The sequence below is a fragment of the Delphinus delphis genome, chromosome 2, assembly GCF_949987515.2.
Source record: "Delphinus delphis chromosome 2, mDelDel1.2, whole genome shotgun sequence".
Classification (NCBI taxonomy): domain Eukaryota; kingdom Metazoa; phylum Chordata; class Mammalia; order Artiodactyla; family Delphinidae; genus Delphinus; species Delphinus delphis.
The window spans coordinates 93,666,659-93,682,834 of record NC_082684.1 but is presented as its reverse complement, the minus strand read 5'-3'; the positions used below and the strand labels follow the sequence as shown (position 1 = coordinate 93,682,834).

At 36.6% G+C, this 16,176-nt stretch overlaps 1 protein-coding gene and 1 pseudogene across 1 annotated transcript in view; one reads left to right on the top strand and one right to left on the bottom strand.

Annotated features, from left to right (window-relative positions):
- The window catches only part of USP50 (ubiquitin specific peptidase 50), a 31,997-nt gene that overhangs the window by 10,711 nt on the left and 5,110 nt on the right, over positions 1-16,176 (top strand). The gene's annotated exons all lie outside the window — the stretch shown is intronic.
- On the bottom strand, positions 8,222-9,146 carry LOC132421177 (acyl-coenzyme A thioesterase 9, mitochondrial pseudogene; annotated as a pseudogene).

Genomic DNA, 16,176 nt, shown 5'->3' with positions numbered 1-16,176 from the left:
TACAAAGGGCAGAGCCAGGACCTGAAGCCAGGCAGGCTGGCTCCAAACAGTGCTGCTCGCACTGCCATGTTACGCTGCCTCTGACTGTTAACTTGTCTCTCTGTATGGGGCACAAATCTACCTTCGTCCTTGTAACTCCTTCCATTTGTCCTAATTCTGTCCTCTGAGGTAGTAATAGTAATATGTGCGTGGCTTTTTGGTTAACAAATGCTTGTACATATGTGTTAGTTAAACAGAACACATTCTTCTTTCTTATACATGATGACCGTTCAAATATTAGAAAATAGTGATCATACACCAACAATGTTTACCTCCTTCAACCCATTTCAGATGATTGGTTTCTAGAAAAACTTTTTAAAATTATGAAATATTTCAGGCACAGAAAACAGAATACAGTAAGTGTGCACACAGATGTTAAGAATAGAATATTGTAGAAAAAATCAAGCCCCTGTGTATCTTTAACAACCCCACTCCCCCCCTTCTCTGTCCTGAATTTGGAGGGAATTATACCCATGCATTCTTTCGTATGTGTCTATACTATACTTTCATACTTTTATCACACATGTGTGATATAGTGTGTTTTGCGTGTTTTATAAATCTAGTATCATTAACTGTACATATCCTTCTGTAACTTTTTTCCTCAGCATTATTTTTATGATATTAATCCATACTGATATATTAGCTTTAGTGCGTACATTTACTGCATTTACTAATTCGTTGTGTCTATTTATTTATCATTTCTCCTGTTGCTGGACAGTTAGGTTGTTTCCAGCATTCTGCTCCTACAACTTTGTATAATGCATTGTCATGTGCTAACACATGAAACTATATATACGTGTGTGTGTGTGTTCTCCCAGATCACATTTTGAAGATAACTGACCTGAATCTCTCCTTTAATCTATTAACATAAAACACTTAATTTCTTTTTTCTTTGCTAAAAATGTTTTCACATTTTTTATATCTATTTTCACAGTCGAGAAACTAACATGTAACTTTCTCATACTGTTCTTTTCTGTTTTTGTCTTGAGGATCAGCCTGTTTCTAGCCTCATAAAATAAGCTGGCCATTCTTTTCTATTCTTTGGCACAGTCTGCAGAAGATAAAAATAACTTGTTTTTTGAAAGGCTGGTAGAATTAAACAAAAAACCTATCTGGTCCTGAAATTTTTATTCTTGGTGGGTGGATTTTAAAATATTTGCTCAATTTGCTTTAGCCAGGATGAGACTATTTCAGGAGTTTCTGTTTCTTCATTTTTGAAAAAATAAACTTTTTATTGAGATAAAACATACATATAGAAGAATGCAAGCCATGAATGTAAAACTCAATAAATTTTCGTAAAGGTAACCTGCCCATGTAACCAGAAAACAGTTCAAGTAGAATATTACCAGCACCCTAACTGCCCTTGTGCCCCCTTCTAGTCCAGGAGACCACTGGCTGCTGACAGAATAGGTTTTGCCAGCTCTTGTGCTTTATAGAAATGGAATCATACTGTGTGTACTCTTTTGTGCCTGGCTTCTTTTACTCAAAATTATGCAACATTCATTCATATTGTTGCATGTATTGTAGTTTGTTCCTTCTCATTGCTGTATAGTATTACACTGTGTGAAAATACCACAAATTGCTCTACCCAAAGATCATGAAGACACTTACCTATTCTATCTTATAAAAGCTTTGTTTTACTTTAGCATGGTTTAAAAAATTATATTGAAAACTTCCAACTTTTTACATTTTCAAATTTATTGGCAGAAAATTGCTCACATTATACTCTTGACATTTTAATATCTCTATTGAATTCTCAGTTCTCCCTTTGTTTATTGTTAATATTATCTGTGTCTAATCTGTTTTTTCTTGGTCAGTCTTGCCAAAGTTTATCTATTTTGTTATCTGAAAGAACAAGCTTGTGGTTTTGTTGATTCTTTATTCCGTTGTGTTCTATTTCATTAATTTCTGGTCTTTATTTCCCTTCTTATACTTTCTTTGAGTTTCCATCAACATGTTATTTAGAGGTGCATTTGAAAAATTCCAACCATAATTTTATTTAGTCATCTTTTTGTTACTAATTTCTAACTTAACTGCATTCTTATCAGAAAATATGGTCCAAATGTTATCTATTCTTGGTACGTGTTGATACTCACTTTGTGTCATAGTTTTGTGTGTGCTTGAAAAGAATTTTTAAATTAGGTTCAGGGTTCCATATGTCCATTAAATATAATGCATTAATTGTGTTGTTTGAATATATACTCTTAATAAGTTTTAGTTTGCTTTAACAAGATTAATAACTGAAAGATATATGATAAAAAAAGACTGTGATTTTGCCAAAATTTTCCAGTAATTGTCATAATTTGAAGCTATGTGTGCAATTTTATATCTTTGTAGTGAATTATTCCTTTTATCATGGTAGGGGAATCTTTTATACTTAGCCATACCTTTTCACTTAAAGTCTTGTCTAGTTTGATATTGAAAAAACTATTCCAGCTTTCTTTTGGATGATATTATTTGTTCTTTTTCTGTCCTTTTCTTTCTTTTCTTTTCTTCCAGTTTTATTGAGATATAATTGACATACAGCACTGTATAAGATGTACAGCATAATTATTTAATCATGAAATTATCACAGTAAGTTTAATGAACATCCATCATCTCATTTAAATACAAAATTAAAGAAATAGAAGAAAAGTTTTCCTTGTGATGACAACTCCTAGGATTTATTCATAACAACTTTCATATATGACATACAACAGTGTTAATTATATTTATGTTGTACATTTCATCCCTGGTACTTATTTATCTTATAACTGGAAGTTTGTACCTTTTGACCACCTTTCTCCAATTCCTCCTTCACCCACCCCCCCGCCTCTGGTAACTACAAATCTGGTTTCTTTCTCTATGAGTTTGTTTGTTTGTTTTTCAAGTATAATTGACTTAAAACAATATGTTAGTTCTTGTCACACAACAGAGTGATTTGATAGTTCTATACATTTCAAAATGATTACAGTAAGTCTAGTTATGCTATATCACTACACAAAGATATTATATAGTTATTGACTATATTCCCCTTGTGACTCATTTGTTTGCAACTGAACAAATTTCATCCTTGTGACTCATTTGTTTGCAACTGAAAGTTTGTACCTCTTAATTTCCCTCACGTCTATTTTTCCTTCGCCTATGCCTCTCTCTTCTGGAAACTACTTGTTTGCTCTCTGTAGCTATAACTACTCTGTTTCTGTTTTGTTTGTTCATTTGTTTTATTTTTCATATTCCACATATAAGTGAAATTGTGTAGTATTTGTCTTTTGCGGGCTGACTTATTTCACTTAGCATACTACCCGCTAGGTCCAACCATGTTGTCACAAATGGCAAGATTTCATTCTTTTTTTTTTTTATGGCTGACTAGTATTCGATTGTGTATATATGCCACACATCTTCTCTATCCATTAATCTATTGATGGGCACTTGGGTTGCTTCCATATCTTGGCTATTATAAATAATACTGCAATGAACATAAGGGTGTATGTATTTTTTCAAATTAGTGTTTTGGTTTTCTTTGGATATATGCCCAGGAGTGGAATTGCTGGATCATATGGTAGTTCTATTTTTAATTTTTGGAGGAATTTTCATAGTGTTTTCCATAGTGGCTGCACCAACTTACATTTCCACCAACAGTGTACTAGGGTTCCCTTTTCTTCACATTCTCACCAACACTTTATTTTTTTTAATAATAGCCATTCTAACAGGTGTGAAGTGATGTCTCATTGTGGTTTTGATGTCCATTTCTCTGATGACTAGTGATATTGAGCATTTTTTCATGTACCTGTTGGCCATCTGTGTGTCTTCCTTGGAAAAAATTCGATTCAGCTCCTCTGCCCATTTTTTATTTTATTTTATTTTATTTTATTTTTATTTATTTATTTTTTGCGGTATGCGGGCCTCTCACTGTTGTGGCCTCTCCCGTTGTGGAGCACAGGCTCCAACACGCAGGCTCAGTGGCCATGGCTCACAGGCCCAGCCACTCTGCAGCATGTGGGATCTTCCCAGACCAGGGCACGAACCCGTGTCCCCTGCATCGGCAGGCGGACTCTCAACCACTGCGCCACCAGGGAAGCCCCTGCCCATTCTTTAATAGGGTTTTTGTTTTTTGGATGTTGAGTTGTATGGGTTACTTATTATTTTGGATATTAACCCCTTATCTGATATATCATTTGCAAATATCTTCTCTCATTTAGTAGGCAGCCTTTTTGTTTTGTTGATAGCTTGCTTCACCGTCCAAAAGCTTTTTAGTTTGATGTAGTCCCATTTGTTTATTTTTGCTTTTGTTTCCCTTACCTGAGGAGATATATGCAAAAAAAATATTACTAAGACCAATGTCAAAGAGCATACTGCCTATGTTGTCTTCTAGAAGTTTTCTGGTTTCAGAAACTTAACATCTTTAATCCATTTGAATTCATTCTTGTGCATGTTGTGAGAGAGTAATCTAGTCTGATTTTTTTGCATGTAGCTATCCACTTTTCCAACACCATTTCTCTAAGAGGCTGTCTTTTCCCCATTGTGTATTCTTGTCTCCTTGTCATAGATTAATTGACCATGTAAATGTGGGTTCATTTCTGGGCACTCTATTCTGTTCCACTGATCCATGTGTCTGTTTTTGTGTTAATTTCTCTTTCTGATAGTTTGTTGTTAGTGTACAGAAATGCAGTAGGTTCTGTATATTAATTTTGTATCCTGCAACTTTACCGAATTCATTGATGAGTTCTAGTAGTTCTTTGATGGGATCTTAGGATTTTCTTTTTTTAATGCTATTTATTTTATTTATTAAAAAATTTTTATTGGAGTAAGTTGATTGTTGTGTTAGTTTCTGCTGTACAGCAAAGTGAATCAGTTATACATATATATATATAGACCCTTTTTTTAAGCTTCTTTGCCCATATAGGTCATTACAGAGTATTGAGTAGAGTTCCCTGTGCTATACATACAGTAGGTCCTTATTAGTTATCTATTTTATATATAGTAGTGTGTATATGTCAATCCCAAACTCCCAATTTATGCCCTTCTCCTTACTCCCCGGTAACCATAAGTTTGTTTTCTACATCTGTAATTCTATTTTTTTTGTAGATAAGTTCATTTGTACCCTTTTTTTAGTTTCCACATATAAGCGATATCATATGATATTTGTCTTTCTGTCTGACTTCACTTATTATGACAATCTCTAGGTCCATCCATGCTGCTGCAAATGGCATTATTTCATTCTTTTTTATGACTGAGTAATATTCCATTGTATATGTGTACCACATCTTTATCCATTCCTCTGTTGATGGACATTTAAGTTGCTTCCACGTCCTGGTTATTGTAAATAGTGCTGCAATGAGCAATGGGGTGCATGTGTCTTTTCAAATTATGGCTTGCTCCAGATATATGCCCAGGAATGGGATTGCTGGATCATACAGTAGCTTTATTTTTAGTTTTTAAAGGAACCTCCATACTGTTCTCCATAGTGGCTGTACCAATTAACATTCCTACCAACAGTGTATGAGGGTTCCCTTTTCTCCACATCCTCTCCACCATTTATTGTTTGTAGATATTTTGATGATGGCCATCTGACCAGTGTGAGGTGATACCTCATTGTAGTTTTGATTTCTCTAATAGTGATTTTGAGCATCTTTCTCATGTGCTTTTAGGCCATATGTATGTCTTCTTTGGAGAAATGTGTATTTAGATCTTACACCCATTTATTGTTCAGTTGTTTCTTTTTTTGATATTGAGCTGCATGAGCTGTTAGTATATTTTGGAGATTAATTCCTTGTCAGTTGCTACGTTTGCAAATATTTTCTCCCATTCTGAGGGCTGTCTTTTTGTTTTGTTTATGGTTTCCTTTGCTGTTCAAAAGATTTTAATGTTATGTAGGTCCCATTTGTTTATTTTTGTTTTTATTTGTATTACTCTAGGAGGTGTATCAAAAAAGATCTTGCTGCAATTTATGTCAAAGAGTGTTCTTCCTATGTTTTGCTCTAAGAGTTTGATGGTGTCTGATCTTACATTTAGGTCTTTAATCCATTTTGAGTTTATTTTTGTGTGTGGTGTTAAGGAGCATTCTAATTTCATTCTTTTACATGTAGCTGTCCAATTTTCCCAGCACCACTTATTGAAGAAACTGTCTTTTCTCCAGTGTACTTCGTTGCCTCCTTTGTCATAGATTAGGTAACCATAGGTGCATGGGTTTATCTCTGGACTTTCTATCCTGTTCCACTGATCCATATTTCTGTTTTTGTGTCAGTACCAACTGTTTTGATGAATGTAGCTTTGTAGTATAGTCTGAAGTCAGGGAGCCTGATTCTTCCAGCTCCATTTTTCTTTCTCAAGATTGCTTTGGCTATTCATGGTCTTTTGTGTTTCCATACAAATTGTAAAATTATTGTTCTAATTATGTGAAAAATACCATTGGTAATTTGATAGGGATTGCATGGAATCTGTAGATTGCTTTGGCTAGTATAGTCATTTTCACAATATTGATTCTTCCAATCCAAGAGTATGGTATATCTCTCCATCTGGTTGTGTCATCTTTTATTTCTTTCATCAGTATCTTATAGTTTTCTGAGTACAGGTCGTTTGCCTCCTTAGGTAGGTTTATTCCTTGGTATTTTATTCTCTTTTTTTTGGTATTTTATTCTTTTTGATGCAATGGTAAATGAGATTGTTTCTGGAATTTCTCTTTCTAATCTTTTGGTTTGCTATTATTTTGTTGAGGATTTTTACATCTCTGTTCATCAGTGATATTGTCCTTTAATTTTTTTGTGTGTGATATCTTTGTCTGTTTTTGGTATCAGGGTGATGGTGGCCTCATAGAATGAGCTTGGGAGTGTTTCTTTTAATGTGTTAAGAGATTTCTGTGTATTAATTTTGTATCCTGTAACTTTACCAAATTCATTTATGAGCTCTAGTAGTTTTCTGGCAGCATCTTTAAGATTTGCTATGCACAGTATCATGTCATCTGCAAATAGTGACAGTTTTACTTCTTCTTTTCCAATTTGGATTCCTTTTATTTCTTTTTCTTCTCTGCTTGCCATGGCTAGGACTTCCAAGAGTATGTTGAATAATAGTGGTGAGAGTGGACATCCTTGTCTTCTTTCTGATCTTAGAGGAAATGCTTTCAATTTTTCACCATTGAGAATGATGTTTGCTGTAGGTTTGTCATATATTGCCTTTATTATATTGAGGAAGTTTCCCTCTATGCCCACTTACTGGAGAGTTTTTTTTTTTTTTATCATAAATGGGTGTTGAATTTTGTTGAGCGCTTTTTCTTCATCTGTTGAGATAATCATATGGTTTTTATTATTCAATTTATTAATATGTGTATCACATTGACTGATCTGCATAAATTGAAGAATCCTTGCATCTCTGGGATAAATCCCACTTGGTCATGTTGTATGATCCTCTTAATGTGTTGTTGCATTCAGTTTGCTATTATTTTGTTGAGAATTTTTGTGTCTATGTTCATCAGTGATATTGGTCTTTAATTTTCTTTTTTTTTGTGTTATCTTTGTGTGGTTTTGGTACCAGGGTGATGGTGGCCTCATAGAATGAGCTTGGGAGTGTTCCTTCTTCTGCAACTTTTTGGAAGAGTTTCAGAAGGGTAGATGTTAACTGTCCTCTAAATGTTTGATAGAATTCACCTGTGAAGCCATCTAGTCCTGGACTTTTGTTTGATGGAAGATTTTTAATCACAGTTTCAATTTCAGTACTTGTCATTGGTCTGTTCATATTTTCTATTTCTTGCTGGTTCAGTCTTGAAAGGTTGTCCTTTCTAAGAATTTGTCCATTTCTCCTAGGCTGTCCATTTTATTGGTGTATAGTTGCTTGTAGTAGTCTCTTATGATCCTTTGTACTTCTTTTTTTTTTTTTTTTTGGCTGTGAAAAGTCTTAGTTGTGGCACTTGGGATCTTAGTTGCTGCACGTGGGATCTTTAGTTGTGGCATGCGGGATCTTTTAGTTGTGGCATGCAGGCTCATAGCTGCACCACGAGGGCTTCTTATTTGCGGCATTCAGACATCTTAGTTGCAGCACGCGGACTCTTAGTTGTGGCATGCATGCGGGATCTAATTCCCAGACCAGGGATCAAACCCAGGCCCCCTGCATTGGGAGCATGGAGTCTTACCCACTGGACCACCAGGTAAGTCCCATGATCCTTTGTATTTCTGTGGTGTCAGTTGTAACTTCTTTTTCATTTGTGATTTTATTGATTTGGGCCCTCTCTCTTTTTTTCCTTGATGACTCTCTCTAAAGGTTTCTCCATCCATACTGCATTAGGAGGCAAAACCCAACTTCAAAAACTTATAGTCTTTGGATCCAGCATGTTAAGAAACATCTCATATATGGTTGTCCTCTCCTCAGCAGTGGGAGCCATTTTCAGTAATGACATGGAGCTGAAGGTGACCCTTCTCCCCTTGTTCAATTCTCCTTGTCTAAAGAGCTCTTCTTCCTCTGGGCTTTCAAGGGTGAGTGGATTTACAAATGCCCACCCTTTGTTTTCAGAATCACGGGCCACCATTACAAATGTCACATCCAAAACGGGAAAATTCACTGTGGTGTAACTGGAACAAACGCATCCTCACTTCCATGGACGTCTTCCCAACCCTACTAACATGGCCACTGAACTTGATGTCCTGTTCTGGGCGTAATTAAGCTCTTCTTACACATATCAATCCTGTCCACCAGGGCTGTAACTATTGATAAAGGAGACATCTTAGCTGAATGATTTTTGTTGTGCATGTAGCAAATAAGTACTCCTAAGCTGTCAAGATCCTCAAGAATCCTGCCAAACCTTACAGTGTTTTGAACAGTCAAATATTTCTCTTGTAATTCAGGCTGACTGCCCAAAGGTAAGAGAACTTCAATGTAACTGTCTTTCATTCTCCTTAGGTGGCAGTCCTTTCTGTGACTTAGCCAAAAAAACTATTAAGTAATTTTCTTTCCTCCATTGCTTTCACGTGGTCTCTCCAGTTTGTGGATGCTCCTACTATCTCCTGCAACTTATCTGGAATTTCATGAATGTGGAAGCCTCTCTGTTTCTTGGGATTCTGAGATCCTTGAGTCAGTTCTCTGATGGGAGCAAGGAGCCCTTTACTCAGCGTACAAAGCTGCAGCACTGCCCGCCTCATCACGCTTGCCTGCCGCCACACACATGACCACAGACCTGGGCTCTGCGTGCCGGTCGGTGGAGGGAAGTTGAGGCAATGGATGGCAGGAGAGGGAGAAGGATAGCAGGCACCAGACTGGACCTTGCTCACCAGGACCGCACCCTTGCAGTGTGGCCACGGGAGGGGGCAGGGGCAGGCTAGATTTACCAGAATCTTTACCAACCTTCTTGCAAACTAATCTCTCTTATATATTACTTTTTCATTTGTATTCAATTTTATTTATTTGTGTAGGACATATTTCAGTAGACTTTTCAACAAAGGTCTCTGATCCTGAAGTCTCCCAAGTCTTTGACTGAAAAAGTCTTTAGTTTACTTTGATTCTTGAATAATTTAACTAGAGACCAAATTCTAGATGACTTTCTTTTATCATTTTGAAACAATTTTATTATTTCTGTTTATAAGGCTGCCATGGAGTTCTACCATCATTTTATTCTTTTGTAGGTAATCTTTTTTTCTTGTTGCTTTAAAAACTTTTCTCTTTGTATTTGTTGTCTTGCAGTATTATTTTTATTTATTCTTGGTTCACTGTATTTCCTAAATTTGAAGATTCATGCCTTTCATTAATCATTTCTAGTCATTATCACTTTCAATACTGTTTTGCTCCTATATTCTCTAGAACTTCTACAAGGCATATACTGAATGTTCTCATTCAACTTTATTTATTTATTTATATATTTATTTATGGCTGCATTGGGTCTTTGTTGCTGTGCGCAGGCTTTCTCTAGTTGCGGCGAGTGGGGGATACTCTTTGTTGCGCTGTGTAGGCTTCTCATTGTGGTGGCTTCTCTTGTTGTGGAGCACAGGCTCTAGGCATGCAGGCTTCAGTAGTTGTGGGTTGTGGGCTCTGGAGTGCAGGCTTAGTAGCTGTGGCACACGGGCTTAGTTGCTCTGCAGCATGTGGGATCTTCCCGGACCAGGGCTTGAACCCATGTCACCTGCACTGCCAGGCGGATTCTTAACCACTGTGCCACCAGGGAAGTCTCTCATTCAGCGTCTCGTTGCTACTACACTCAGGGTAATTTCCTGTTTTGTTTCTATAGTTTATTGATTCTCTCTTCAATTCTATGTACTATTTACTCACTACATTAAATTTTTAATTTCAAGTATTTATCATTTCTGAAAGTTCTTTTTAGGTTTTCAGTTTGCTTCCTTTTCTTAAATCTCTATATACTCTCTGTATAGTCTCTATTACCTAAAGTCCTTGGAGTTCTTTTTTTTCTTATTTATATATTTATTTTTTACATCTTTATTGGAGTATAATTGCTTTACAATGGTGTGTTAGTTTCTGCTTCATAACAAAGTGAATCAGTTATGCATATACGTATGTTCCCATATCTCTTCCCTCTTGCATCTCCCTCCCTCCCACCCTCCCTATCCCACCCCTCTAGGTGGTCACAAAGCACCGAGCTGATCTCCCTGTGCTATGCAGCTACTTCCCACTAGCTATCTATTTTATGTTTGGTAGTGTATATATGGCCATGCCACTCTCTCGCTTTGTCACAGCTTACCCTTCCCCCTCCCCATATCTTCAAGTACATTCTCTAGTAGGTCTGTGTCTTTATTCCTGTCTTACCCCAAGGTTCTTCATGACAATTTTTTTCTTAAATTCCATATATATGTGTTAGCATACGGTATTTGTATTTCTCTTTCTGACTTACTTCACTCTGTATGACAGACTCTAGGCCCATCCACCTCATTACAAATAGCTCAATTTCGTTTCTTTTTATGGCTGAGTAATATTTCATTGTATATATGTGCCACATCTTCTTTATCCATTCATCCGATGATGGACATGTAGGTTGTTTCCATCTCTGGGCTATTGCAAATAGAGCTGCAATGAACATTTTGGTACATGACTCTTTGAATTATGGTTTTCTCAGGGTATATGCCCAGTAGTGGGATTTCTGGGTCATATGGTAGTTCTATTTGTAGTTTTTTAAGGAACCTCCATACTGTTCTCCATAGTGGCTTTACCAATTCACATTCCCGCCAGCAGTGCAGGAATGTTCCCTTTTCTCCACACCTTCTCCAGCATTTATTGTTTCTAGATTTTTTGATGATGGCCATTTTGACTGCTGTGAGATGATATCTCATTGTAGTTTTGATTTGCATTTCTCTAATGATTAATCATGTTGAGCATTCTTTCATGTGTTTGTTGGCAGTCTGTATATCTTTTTTGTAGAAATATCTATTTAGAAATATCTATTTAGAAATATCTTCTGCCCATTTTTGGATTGGGTTTTTTTTTATTATTGAGCTGCATGAGCTGCTTATAAATTTTGGAGATTAATCCTTTGTCAGTTGCTTCATTTGCAAATATTTTTTGCCATTCTGAGGGTTGTCTTTTGGTCTTGTTTATGGTTTCCTTTGCTGTGCAAAAGCTTTGAAGTTTCATTAGGTCCCTTTTGTTTATTTTTGTTTTTATTTCCATTTCTCTAGGAGGTGGGTCAAAAAGGATCTTGCTGTGATTTATGTCAGTGTTCTGCCAATGTTTTCCTCTAAGAGTTTGATGGTTTCTGGCCTTACATTTTAGGTCTTTAATCCATTTTGAGCTTATTTTTGTGTATGGTGTGAGGGAGTGATCTAATCTCATACTTTTACATGTACCTGTCCAGTTTTCCCAGCACCACTTATTGAAGAGGCTGTCCTTTCTCCACTGTACATTCCTGCCTCCTTTATCAAAGATAACGTGACCATATGTACGTGGGTTTATCTCTGGGCTTTCTTTCCTGTTCCATTGATCTATCTTTCCGTTTTTGTGGCAGTACCATACTGTCTTGATTACTGTAGCTTTGTAGTATAGTCTGAAGTAAGGGAGCCTGATTCCTCCAGCTCTGTTTTTCGTTCTTAATATTGCTTTGGCTATTCGGGGTCTTTTGTGTTTCCATACAAATTATGAAATTTTTTGTTCTTGTTCTGTGAAAAATGCCAGTGGTAGTTTGATTCGGATTGCATTGGATCTGTAGATTGCTTTGGGTACTAGAGTCGTTTTCACAATGTTGATTCTTCCAATCCAAGAGCATGGTATATCTCTCCATCTATTTGTATCATCTTTAACTTCTTTCATCAGTGTCTTATAATTTTCTGCATACAGGTCTTTTGTCTCCTTAGGTAGGCTTATTCCTAGCTATTTTATTCTTTTTGTTGCAATGGTAAATGGGAGTGTTTTCTTGATTTCACTTTCAGATTTTTCATCATTAGTGTATAGGAATGCCAGAGATTTCTGTGCATTAATTTTGTATCCTGCTACTTTACCAAATTCATTGATTAGATCTAGTAGTTTTCTGGTAGCATCTTTAGGATTTCCTATGTATAGTATCATGTCATCTGCAAACAGTGACAGCTTTACTTCTTCTTTTGCAATTTGGATTCCTTTTATTTCTTTTTCTTCTCTGATTGCTGTGTCTAAAACTTCCAAAACTATGTTGAATAAGAGTGGTAAGAGTGGGCAACCTTGTCTTGTTCCTGATCTTAGTGGAAATGCTTTCAGTTTTTCACCATTGAGGATTATGTTGGCTGTGGGTTTGTTATATATGGCCTTTATTATGTTGAGGAAAGTTCCCTCTATGCCTACTTTCTGCAGGGTTTTTATCATAAATGGGTGTTGAATTTTGTTGAAAGCTTTCTCTGCATCTATTGAGATGATCATATGGATTTTCTCCTTCAGTTTGTTAATATGGTGTATCACGTTGATTATGATTTGTGTATACTGAAGAATCCTTGCATTCCTGGAATAAACCACACTTGATTATGGTGTGTGATTCTTTTAATGTGCTGTTGGATTCTGTTTGCTAGTATTTTGTTGAGGATTTTTGCATCTATGTTCATCAGTGATATTGGCCTGTAGTTTGCTTTCTTTGTGACATCCTTGTCTGGTTTTGGTATCAGGGTGATGGTGGCCTCGTACAATGAGTTTGCGAGTGTTCCTCCCTCTGATATACTTTGGAAGAGTTTGAGAAGGATAGGTGTTAGTTCTTCTCTAAATGTTTGATAGAATTCACCTTTGAAGCCATCTGGTCCTGGACTTTTGTTTGTTGGAAGATTGTTAGTCACAGTTTTAATTTCAGTGCTTGTGATTGGTCTGTTCATATTTTCTATTTCTTCCTGATTCGGTCGTGGCAGGTTTTGCATTTCTAAAAATTTGTCCATTTCTTCCAGGTTGTCCATTTTATTGGCATAGAGTTGCTTGTAGTAATCTCTCATGATCCTTTGTATTTCTGCAGTGTCAGTTGTTACTTCTTTTTCATTTCTAATTCTATTGATTTGAGTCTTCTCCCTTCTCGATGAGTCTGGCTAATGGTTTATCAATTTTGTTTATCTTCTCAAAGAACCAGCTTTTAGTTTTATTGATCTTTGCTATCATTTCCTTCATTTATTTTTCATTTATTTCGGATCTGATTTTTATGATTACTTTCCTTCTGCTAACTTTGGGGTTTTTTCATTCTTCTTTCTCTAATTGCTTTAGGTGCAAGGTTAGGATGTTTATTTGATATGTTTCCTGTTTCTTAAGGTAGGATTGTATTGCTATAAACTTCCCTCTTAGAACTGCTTTTGCTGCATCCCATAGGTTTTGGGTCGTCGTGTCTCCATTGTCATTTGTTTCTAGGTATTTTTTTATTTCCTCTTTGATTTCTTCAGTGATCACTTCGTTATTAAGTAGTGTATTGTTTAGCCTCCATGTGTTTGTATTTTTTACAGAATTTTTCCTGTAATTGATATCTAGTCTCATAGCGTTGTGTTCGGAAAAGATACTTGATACAATTTCAATGTCCTTAAATTTACCAAGGCATGATTTGTGACCCAAGATATGATCTATCCTGGAGAATGTTCCATGAGCACTTGAGAAAAATGTGTATTCTGTTGTTTTTGGATGGAATGTCCTATAAATATCAATTAAGTCCATCTTGTTTAATGTATCATTTAAAGCTGTGTTTCCTTATTTATTTTCATTTCGGATGATCTGTCCATTGGTGACAGTGGGGTGTTAAAGTCCCCTACTATGATGTGTTACTGTCGATTTCCCCTTTTATGGCTGTTAGTATTTGCCTTATGTATTGAGGTGCTCCTATGTTGGGTGCATAAATATTTACAATTGTTATATCTTCTTCTTGGATCGATCCCTTGATCATTATGTAGTGTCCTTCTTTGTCTCTTCTAATAGTCTTTATTTTAAAGTCTATTTGGTCTGATATGGGAATTGCTAATCCAGTTTTCTTTTGGTTTCCATTTGCATGGAATATCTTTTTCCATCCCCTTACTTTCAATCTGTATGTGTCACTATGTCTGAAGTGGGTCTCTTGTAGACAGCATAAATATGGGTCTTGTTTTTGTATCCATTCAGCCAATCTCTGTCTTTTGGTGGGAGCATTTAGTCCGTTTACATTTAAGGTAATTATCAATATGTATGTTCCTATTCCCATTTTCTTAATTGTTTTGGGCTCGTTATTGTAGGTCTTTCCTCTCTTGTGTTTCTTGCCTGGAGAAGTTCCTTTAGCATTTGTTGTAAAGCTGGTTTGGTGGTGCTGAACTCTCTCGGCTTTTGCTTGTCTGTAAAGGTTTTAATTTCTCCATCTAATCTGAATGAGATCCTTGCTGGGTAGAGTAATCTTGGTTGTAGGTTTTTCTCCTTCATCACTTTAAATATGTCCTGCCACTCCCTTCTGGATTGGAGTTTCTGCTGAAAGATCAGCTGTTAACCTTATGGGGATTCCCTTGTGTGTTATTTGTTGTTTTTCCCTTGCTGCTTTTAATATGTTCTCTTCGTATTTAGTTTTTGAAAGTTTGATTAATATGTGTTTTGGCATATTTCTCGTTGGATTTATCCTGTATGGGACTCTCTATGCTTCCTGGACTTGATTAATTATTTCCTTTCCCACATTAGGGAAGTTTTCAACTATAATCTCTTCAAATATTTTCTCAGTCCCTTTTTCTCTTCTTCTTCTGGAACCCCTATAATTCGAATGTTGGTGTGTTTAATGTTGTCCCAGAGGTCTCTGAGACTGTCCTCAGTCTTTTTGTTCCTTTTTCTTTATTCTGCTCCGCAGTAGTTATTTCCACTATTTTATCTTCCAGGTCACTTATCCATTCTTCTGCCTTAGTTATTCTGCTATTGATCCCATCTAGAGTATTTTAAATTTCATTTATTGTGTTGTTCATCGTTGCTTGTTTCATCTTTAGTTCTTCTAGGTCCTTGTTAAATGTTTTTTGCATTTTGCCTGTTTCCAAGATTTTGGATAATCTTTACTATCATTATTCTGAATTCTTTTTCAGGTAGACTGCGTATTTCCTCTTCATTTGTTAGGTCTGGTGCATTTTTATCTTGCTCCTTCATCTGCTGTGTGTTTTTCTGTCTTCTCCTTTTGCTTATCTTACTGTGTTTGGGGTCTCCTTTTTGTAGGCTGCAGGTTCATAGTTCCCGTTGTTTTTGGTGTCTGTCCCCAGTGCCTAAGGTTGGTTCAGTGGGTTGTGTAGGCTTCCTGGTGGAGGGGACTAGTGCCTGTGTTCTGGTGGATGAGGCTGGATCTTGTCTTTCTAGTGGGCAGGTCCATGTCTGGTGGTGTGTTTTGGGGTGTTTGTGGACTTATGATTTTAGGCAGCCTCTCTGCTAATGGGTGGGGTTGTGTTCCTGTCTTGCTAGTTGTTTGCCATAGGGTGTCCAGCACTGTGGCTTGCTGGTCGTTGAGTGAAGCTGGGTGCTGGCGTTGAGATGGAGATCTCTGGGAGATTTTCGCTGTTTGATATTATGTGGAGCTGGGAGGTCTCTTGTGGACCAGTGTCCTGAAATTGGCTCTCCCTCCTCAGAGGCACAGCACTGACTCCTGGCTGCAGCAGCAAGAGCTTTTCATCCACACGGCTCAGAATAAAAGGGAGAAAAAGAAGCAAGCAAGCAAGAAAGAAAGAAAGGAAGGAAGGAAGGAAGGAAGAGAGAGAGAGAAAGAACGAGAAAGAGAGAGAGAGAGAGAGGGAGGGAGGAAGGAAGGAGGAAAGGAAG